Raw genomic sequence first — 9723 nt, forward strand, 5'->3', positions numbered from 1 at the left:
AGGGCCATAGATTTTAGCATTATCATAATTGGATTAAGATCTTCTGAGATGACAAAAAGGTCTATCCATCCATGGTAATTCCTATAGTTACTAACTTTCTGCCCAAAATGGTTGGTGTAGTCATTCACCCAGACCTCATGGATGGGGTTGTTCATAAGAGGGCCCTGAATAAGCCAACTACCAAACTAGAACTAGATATCCTCCCCATTTCCTAATTTCCAAGAGACTCTAGAGTTTTCCAAGCCCCTGGCTTTTAAAAAACCATTCCAAATAGCGGATCCTCTTGGGATATTCTCACTGAAGAGGGTAAACTATTTAGAGGGCCTCTTTATGTAATTTTTTACCAAAATGTCTCTCCATTCCCCTATGCTACTGAATATACGCCATATTTTCTTAGCCAAAAGAGCCTTATTGAGGTGAGTTAGCTTCTTGATGCCAAGACCTCCATTTTTCTTTGGGAGGCAAACTTCTTTCCAAGCAACTAGGGGATACCATTTATTCCTTTCACCCCCCATCCATAAGAAGTCTCTCTAAATTTTTTCCATCCTCTCAGAAAATTTCATAGGGATCACAAAAAGGCTCAAAGCATATACAGGAAAATACTGAAGGGTGGATTTTACCAGTTGCCATTTTTTGGCTTGGCTTAGAGAGGCCCCTTTCCAACCAACCAAATTCTTACTGAATCTATCCATAATTCCATTCCAGAAAGAATTGGGAGGATTCATGCCAAAACGGAGCCCAAGATAGGTAGAGGGAAGCTTCCCCACACTACATCCCAGAATTCTGGAAAAAAATTTCTATCTGTCCTTAGAAGTGTTGATAAAGAATACAGAACTCTTATCCTAATTAATGAGCTGTCCCGACCCTCTGGAGTTGGTATCCAAGATATCCTTCATAGACTTTTCCTCCTTAATAGAAGCCTCCCCTCCCATTATAGTATCATCAAAAAATTGGTGATGCATAAAAGGGGCACTTTTAGAAGAAGGTTTAATACCTTTGATTCTCCCTTCCTTCTTTTTCTTCACAATAAGTCTGCCTATGCATTCTACCAAGATTATGAAGAGAATAGGTGAAAGAGGATCCCCCTGACGAAGACCATGAGAAGGTTAGAAAAAATTAGAGGGGGATCCATTAACTAAAATTGCAAGTGAGGAAGTAGTTACCAGCTGAGATATTAGCTTACAAGATTTGACATCAAAACCAAAAGCCTTAAGCACCATATCTAGGAAAGACCAGTCAACCCGGTCGTAGGCTTTTGATAGGTCTAGTTTAAGTAACATCCCTTCCCTTTTTCCAGCTTCCATAGAGTGAATCACTTCATGCCCCAACATTATCAAGTCTAAAATTTGTTTGCCCAGGACAAAACCAATTTTCTGTTGAGATATTATCAAAGGGAGGAGCTTGAGCAACCTGGAAGTAAGCACCTTTGAAATGATCATGTAAAAAGAATTGTATAGGCTAATAGGTCTATTTTCCAAAGAATTGGCTCCAAGAACTTTAGGAATGAGAACTAAAAAAGTAGAGTTAATCTCCTTTAGAATGCTTCTAGCCCCAAAGAATTCCTGGATAGCCTTCACCACATCCTTCATCAAAACTGGACAAAATAATTGGAAAAGAAAGTAGGAAAACCATCAAGGCCTAGAGATTTATCAGTCAGCAAAGAGAAGAGAGCTTCTCTAACTTCTGAATCAGAGGGAATGGCCCGAAGCAGTATATTATGGTGAGGCTGGATGATCTGAGGGATGCAGGAAACAATGTCATCTTGATCCACTTTGGATAGCATAGGATCCCAAGACAATAGGGAGGAGAAGAAAGAAACAGCTTCATTTGAGATTTCATCATCCTTAGTCAACATACCCTATCCTTTCTTTAAACTTGTAATTCTATTATTAGCTCAATGTTTAAGAGTAGTAAGATGAAAAAACTTCATATTTTGGTCTTCATCTTTGAGCCAGTTAACCCTTGATCTTTGTCTCTAGAACTTCTCCTCTTTATTGATAATATTGTGTAATTCTAAAAGGATAGATAGCTTAGCCTCCCTATCTAACTCGTCATACCCATCCTCCTGAATAGAGGCTTAGATAGAAGCAAGTTTGTCAGATAGGTCTTCCTTCTCAATGAATATGTGACCAAAATCAAACTTGTTCCAAGCTTTTACCCTCCTTTTAACGTTGCTAAGTTTTCTAGCAACCCTGTACATAGCTATGCCTTCCACATAAATACTCCACTAGAGCTTGACTTTGTCTAAAAGATTAGGGTGAGAGGTCAACATTTTTTCAAAATGAAAAGGGGGAGGTCCTTTGGGACCTATAGGAACAACCGAAAGGGAAATGGGGGAGTGGTTAGAACCCACTCTGGGCAAAAGAGCTAACTTGCAAGAGGAAGATCGTAGCCAGTTAGGAGCGATAAGAGCTATGTCTAGTCTGACCTAAATACAATCCTGACCAATGCATTTATTTGACCAAGTAAAGGCACCTCCCATGAGGTCCATATCCAGAAAAGCTAGACCATTAATGAAGTTTGATAGGTCATGTTTACTTTCCCAATCTGAAGACAAGCCTCCCTTCTTTTCCTCATCCATCAAAGGAGTGTTAAAGTCTCCCATTATTATTCCTTTCTTTAAATTGCTACTTTGCACCAGACCTCCAGCTGTAGTCCAGTAAGTCTTTCTTTCTCTCTTATTGTTGGGAGCATATAAATTCAGCAATAACCAACAATCATTGGAAGGGATATGAAAAGCTTTACACAAAAGAATATTACCTTCATTGTAAGCATATTCCACTCTAAAAATTTTGGTGTTAAAAAGGGTTAGTAGACCCCTAGAGGCACCATCTAAGTCTGAAGCCTCCCCACTCATCAAGTTGCTAAACTTAATCTTCCCCAAAAAGTCCTTTTTCATCTTAGTTTCTTGGATCATCCAGATATCTGGTCTCTGATCTCTAATTAGGTTCCTGATAATTTATTTTTTATGGGCTCCATTAAGGCCCCTAATATTCCATAATATGATCTTCATTTTTAATTCTTGGAACACTCATGAAGAGTTCTCTGGCACCCATTCTCCAAGTTTCTTCTAGTCTCCTCCTCTCTAGATTCCTTCTCTGATTTTTTGCCTCTTTTGGCTGTTGAGCCCACATTCGGTTTGCAGCTGCTCCTAGTCTCCATCGAAGAGGCCAAAGAAGGTTCTCTAACATTTTTCTTCCTAGGCTTTGGGGATAGAAGGACTTCACTCTCCATGCGAAACTTCAATGACCTAGAAGCCTTGAGAGCAAACTTTGGGGTGCTTGAAAAATCCTCCCACTAGTCTAGATCCTTCACCAAAACATCCATCTTTCCTATACTGGTCCCTCCAGCTAAAGTGGAAACAAGGTTTTCCTTTAGGTCTTGATAGATGATAATATCCCTGTTAACTATATCCTTCTCCTCCTCAATTGTAGCCAGGTCAAGCCCTCCCATAGAAAGTGGAGAACTTAACATCTCAGCCTCCTAAATTGCCTGTTGTGGGGCAACCTTGCCTTCTACATCTCTTGACATCACTTGAGGATCCGACCTTTCCTCAACCAGAGTAGCCTCAGTCAGTTGGGGATCGACATTAACCATTTGCCGCTCGCTAATGACTAGAGAGGACCTCGGGGCTATCTTCAATAGCTCACCCTGAGGAACAGTCTTTCCATCTGTGCCCAAAGGCAAAGTGGAAGAAGAAGGTTGCATTTTATTTACCTTCTTTGAAGCTTCTGCAACCTTCTTATTTGCCGAAAGAGGACCCTTCTGGCCCTGGTTGGTGGTCTTCTTCTTTTTTCCATACTTTCTTGACCCTAAAGAGAGAAGCAGCAAAAGGATTCTTCTTCTGAACTGACTTTGCTTTCAGGCATTGAAAAGCCTTATGGCCTATCTTAAAACAGTGAAAACATCCAAAAAGGACACTCTCATAATCCATCTACTGAATATGAGTGCCAAGTTTTGACTGAAAGCACACCACTTTAGGCATATCATCCCCTTCCCTAACACCTATATAGATCCTTGCATAGGTTAGCCTGCTCTTAGAAGCAGTAATAGGGTCTATGGAGAGAAGCTCTCCAAAAGAACTAGCCACACCCATAAAAACATCCTCATTCCAGAATTCCAAGGGCAACTCAGGGAGTCTAACCCATACTAGAGCTTGTTGAAAGAAAGATTTGTTTAAATCCAATTTTGAAGACCATTTTTGTAGCACCAGGGTACCCCTTCCAATGTTCCAGGGTCCTTCACACAGAATGTCAGCCATATCCTCTTTATAGGTGAATTCAAAAGTAAGAAATCCCTTTGCCATAGCAGTAACACTAACCTACCCTTTCAGACTCCATTTCTTCATTGTGAAGAACCAGACTACATCGATGTTTGGTCTTTGACCCATAAATTTCCCCACAAGTGTGGAAGCCATCATAGCAATGTTGTGGTCAACAATTTCATCTGGAATGGCAATCGTACACGATCCCTTTTCTAGACCTGACACAACCTTAACCAGAGGGAAAGAGGACTTACCAGAAGGCTTAACACCAAAGAGTAAGGCCCATTTCATTGGAAGATTCCCAAGTCTGTCCACCTTGGATTGCATTTTTTGCTTTTCTTGGGTTCCATTGATAGCACGTGGGTCCCCATCCCCAAACTCTGCCTCTCCACAGTTAGCCTCGATCCCATCCTGCGTACCTGGTTTCTGAGATCCACCTCCATGAGATTTCCCGCCTGGATCCAAGTTTGAAAATTGAACATGTGCTTCCTAATCACTCCCCTACCCACTCCCCTTCCTGCACGACATCTTCTCTATGTTCAACATACCAAAAAAATGTGCGCACAATTTTGTTATCTTCTTTCTAGTCATGTTTTTTCTCATATTGGAAATATCTTATGCGAACATTGTTAGAGGTTATTTTCCACTCTGTTGTTGTTAGTTCTAAACTTCAACAAAGATGTCATGACAACATATGGCATGATTTCTTTCCATTCGACTATTATTGATGTCTAAACTCAAATAGCTTTTATTGCTTTTTAAAAGAACTAATGCATTTTTTATGTTTCAGGGTTGATGGCTTTAATCAATGTGCCAACATGTCAATATGGTGTTGGCCCTTGTTTGTTAAAAATCTCCAACACACTAAAATATCCTGGGCATAAATTTTGGTGTTTCCTGAACAAGAAAAAGGTTGTTATTAATTTTGTTAGAAATTAGTGTAATGAATAAATAATTATTATACTAGGAACTAATGAAGATATGCTATTGTAGGAATGCGATGGATGTGGATTCTTTGAATGGGCTAGTGATGCACAAACAATGAGAACAGTGTGTGATGATGAAGTAGAGTGCAAGTGTTACAATAGTCAGAAGGCTGAAATTTACTTTTTGCAATGTCTTGTTTGTCTTTTAATTGCATTTATTTGTTGGGAACATATGCAAAAAAATGCATAGCTATAATTTGTATAAAAAGTTTTATCAATGACAAAATCCTTAGGAGGACTTGATATCTATTATAAACTTTTGTTAAAATTATCTTTACAAATAAATCTTATCTTGAGCCTTCTAAATAAAACTATGTTCAAATATTGTATATTTTTATTTTTTATATATTTAAAACTAAAATGTGTGTGTTCATTGAAAAGGAGAGATGGTTGGTATCTCCCTTGATAAGGACGGGAATAGTCTTTGGACTTTCCTTCACACACGGCTATCAGTCATTGACAGTTCTTACCCAAAAATAAAATAATTTTAGTTTTGATATTATATTCAAATTTATAGTTATATTTAACATAATTTTTTTATATTCTTTATGCATACAATAGTATTTATAATCAAATTCTTCAAATGTAATATTTTTTTTATAAATGTTGTCAAATATTTATCATTAAAAATTGTAAATTTTGACTTCTTTAATAATAAACGTGTATATTAAAAATTATACTTATAATGGAGACAATTTTAGGCAATATTGAATATAATTTTAAAATAACTAAATTTAAATCTAATGAATTTAAGATCCAAAAATGTGGGTATGACAAAATGAATTGATTAAACTTGGGTTGCTTTCACTAGGAAATAAATGTGTGGGCTAAGCAAGCAAATATATTTGTGGACAAGCGAAGTCTAAATATTTAAACTTTGAAACACGTTTAACTCAGTATTAAGTGAAATATATTTAAAGGTTGTGATATACCTTGAGGTTATATTTAAACTTTGAAACACGTTTAACTCAGTATTAAGTGAAATATAAAGGTTGTGGTATATCTTTCTTACTGATAAAGTCAATTTATAACGAAGAGGGTAGTAAATTAATTTGACTTTTAAAAAATTAACAAAAAAATATTTTTTATAAATTCATATTAAGATTTTTTTTTTTTAAACCTGATTATAATTCCTATTTTTATTGATGCAACCAAACACGAAATAGTCATCTACCGATTCCTCTTCCAAGACAACCAAAAAACTCCAAATGATATTCCAGAATATATTTCAGAATGCGCGAATTTTAGAAGAGAGCTTATTCTAGCATAGTTGAATTCTGCATTGACCAATTCTTACAACCAAACAAAACCTTAGTCTTTTCAATCACTCCAATCCCTTCACTGGCTTCGTATTTGGATATGCTTGTCCAGCTCAAATCTAGAACGCGTAGTCCCCTTATTCTGGTAAACATTTCTTCCTGAATGCTTGTAACATTCTCATTCCGGTACAGTAAACATGTACGGAGATAAATAGGACGGTTATCTGAGATGACCATGAAATCATGCAGAACTTTCTTGAGCAGTAAAATTTGATGCCAGCCAGTGGCACCATGATGACCTCTTTTATGTTTAGAGATCTCTTCAACAGAAACAACGCATTTATCTTCTTGTGATATGTGAATGATTAGTTCATGAAATAGATGATGAATTCCACAGTAAGAAGTGTGTCCAAAGTACCTTTATATAATTAAAGCAAACATAGCCGGGAAAGTTGATCTAACCATTCCCAACCCATATCCCACTGCCCCATAAATCCTTCCCCTATCCACAGATTTATCAAATACATTGCTCTTATCTCCTCATCCTCTAGAAAGAAGGAAAGATAGGCAAAACACGATTAAGGTGTATAGGCAAAGAGTCATAACTCAATTTCAATATCTCCATGATAGGGTCATGGTCACCAATGGGAGTAACTACTGCTTCCAGCTGACAGCGCTTCAGCTCCCATTCACTGAGAACTGCGGTGTTCGCCAGAGATGCTACTATTGTTTTGATAGCAAGAGGCAAATTTCTACATTGCTTCACAATCTTCTGACCCTCATCTTCCAGGGGCACCTCTGGCGCTCTGTTTCCCACACAATCTGGAAATGTGTAGAAATAGAAGAGACTCCAGCTATCCTCATCTGACAAGTCTTTCATCTCATAAACTCAGACACCATAATTCACTGCAACCTGTATGTTTCTTGTTGTAACTACTACTTTACAATCTTTGTCAGCTGGCAGACCAAGTTTATCAATCAGGAAATTATCAGAGGAGGGTGTCCTCCACAGATCATCCAACATAAGAAGACATCTTTTTCCTTGGAGATGTTCATGAATCAATTCAGCCGTCACTACACCGTCATCATTTAAACCAATGTGGGAGGCTATATAATGTTGAAATTTTTTGACAGAACAAGATTTAGAGTTGGAGAGCCAAATAGAAAGATCATACTTGGATTTTACAGCTTGGTAGACATTTCGGAGAAGAAATGTCTTCCCCGAGCCGCCCGAACCAACGACAACTATGAGTTAACCTTCCACCATTCCAACTTATAAGGGTTCAACCCTAGATTCTATACTCAGTACTGGATGTGAATCTCTGGGCAGCAGAAGACTTGGTATCTTCCCCTCTAGTGTCGAACTACTTGGTCTCATCTTGTCTCACAGATACAAAAAAAATAAAACTCAAACGGCTCGATTTTGATAAAACTGAAGGTAACTTGAAAGCTTTGAAGCAGCAGTTTGTTAAGAAAACTGGGCATGTAGGTAGGCCTAGCCAGGAAGATATGTTTCTCTCTCTCTGAAAGACTTGGCTTTGTTTGAGAGCTCACATGGAAAGAGGGTCATTAATCATGCAAGATCTACTTCACTTTATTTGAGAATAAAGAGAGACATAGCAGCAGACAAATTGCGTAAACCTCAAGCGCGAAGCACCGTTGTTATAAGAGGCCACATGGTTTTCAAACAAAACTTGCACCATCATTAAAGAGAACCAAATTTATTACTCCATATAATTTTGTCGGTTCGTCTTTGCTAAGGATGTTTATAGCTGAGTGGGAATCATTTATTTTCTAAGATTGACGGCCGACAACTGAATGTTATGCCACGTTTTTCCCCTCCATTGAATTTTTTAAGACTAAAAAGATATTATACAGATGTGTAATAGTCAAAAATTTATTCGTAGATCCAAATTGACTGTGTTATTGTAAGATACTTAATGTTTAAAAGAGTGTAGATAATTTCCTTTTAAGTGATCTCTCCTCTTTCAGTCATCTTTTAACATTACCACATTTGGGTTCATAAATTCATTTTGATTGTTCACTTTTTGGATTGGTTATTTATGTATTCTAATTTTATATTCGACTTTATTGCTATAATCTTCTAATTCCAAGGATGTCTCTTGATTGACTATATTTATGTGGAAGTGTTTCATATAAGAAATAGATTGGCTTGTCTTTTGTAATCAATGGTCTATATTACGATTGCCCCTGGACAGCTTAAACATCACACACTAAAGCTTCATTCTTAGACTAAAAGTGTTAAATAGTCAAAGTTGACTTATTTTTCCAAGCCTAATTTCTTCCTTGATGTGCAATGTTTAAGGGTGGTCCACTTGTCAGAACCGTTAGATGAGTATGTTAGACCTTCTTTTATGCATGATGTGTTGTATTCCATAATAACGTTGTTGTATTTGCTTAGTTAGGTATAAGTAGGGGGCCTTGTGGAGTCTTTTGGCATGATGTGTTAGAGAAGAAAACTTTGAAGAGCTAGTAGTTGAGGCTTGGGAAACAAGGAGATTGCTTGGTGGGCTTGTGAGCACAAGTTTAGATCTTCCTTGGAGGTTTCTACCAGAGTGTGGATCTGGACTAGCTAAGGTTTGAGTTGGATCTTGAGGGATCTTGCAGAACTATTACTTACTTTGTATTTGGACATAACTGAGAACGCCTTATAGCCCAACACATTACATGTAATATGTAATCAATTATTTTATGAATAAAGAGTTGCATTTGGTATCAAATTGTGTATCCTTTGTTGTGTTTCCATTGTGTGGTTATTTGTTGGGGGCTAGGACCTCCTTTGGGGATTCTCCTACCTTGTATTGCATCACATGTTTAGTGGATCAAAAAATGGGATTAAAAGTTAACTCCAAAAATCTCAAATTATCAATTAAGTGGCACACCAATGACACAATTTATGATCATTTTTTAGAACATTGATAGATGGTTTTTGATAGACCACCCCACAAAAATATAAATATCCCACTTTACTTTTTAAGAAAATTGTATGCTAAATGTGTGCTTCACCATAAGATAAACTATTGGAGCATGAGATTGAACTAGGGCATAGGCTAGCTGAGGTGCTCCTCAAGATAGGCCATCTTCACAATGGAAGAAATCTCATACGTCTATGAGTTGACCTTCGGCCATGTCAATTAAAGGTTCAACCTTGGATTGTATACCCACTGGATGCATTTCATTGGGTAGAAGACTT

At 37.4% G+C, this 9723-nt stretch overlaps 1 non-coding gene across 1 annotated transcript; it reads left to right on the forward strand.

Annotated features, from left to right (window-relative positions):
- The first annotated feature begins 5616 nt into the window (after positions 1–5616).
- Positions 5617–5740, forward strand: LOC149554219 (U6atac minor spliceosomal RNA). The gene has a single exon (XR_016353511.1). It is a non-coding gene; the product is annotated as a U6atac minor spliceosomal RNA (small nuclear RNA).
- Positions 5741–9723: the final 3983 nt, after the last annotated feature.

The sequence above is a fragment of the Cupressus sempervirens genome, chromosome 6 (genome assembly GCF_028749045.1).
Source record: "Cupressus sempervirens isolate cs-2001-9-10 chromosome 6, ASM2874904v1, whole genome shotgun sequence".
NCBI lineage: Eukaryota > Viridiplantae > Streptophyta > Pinopsida > Cupressales > Cupressaceae > Cupressus > Cupressus sempervirens.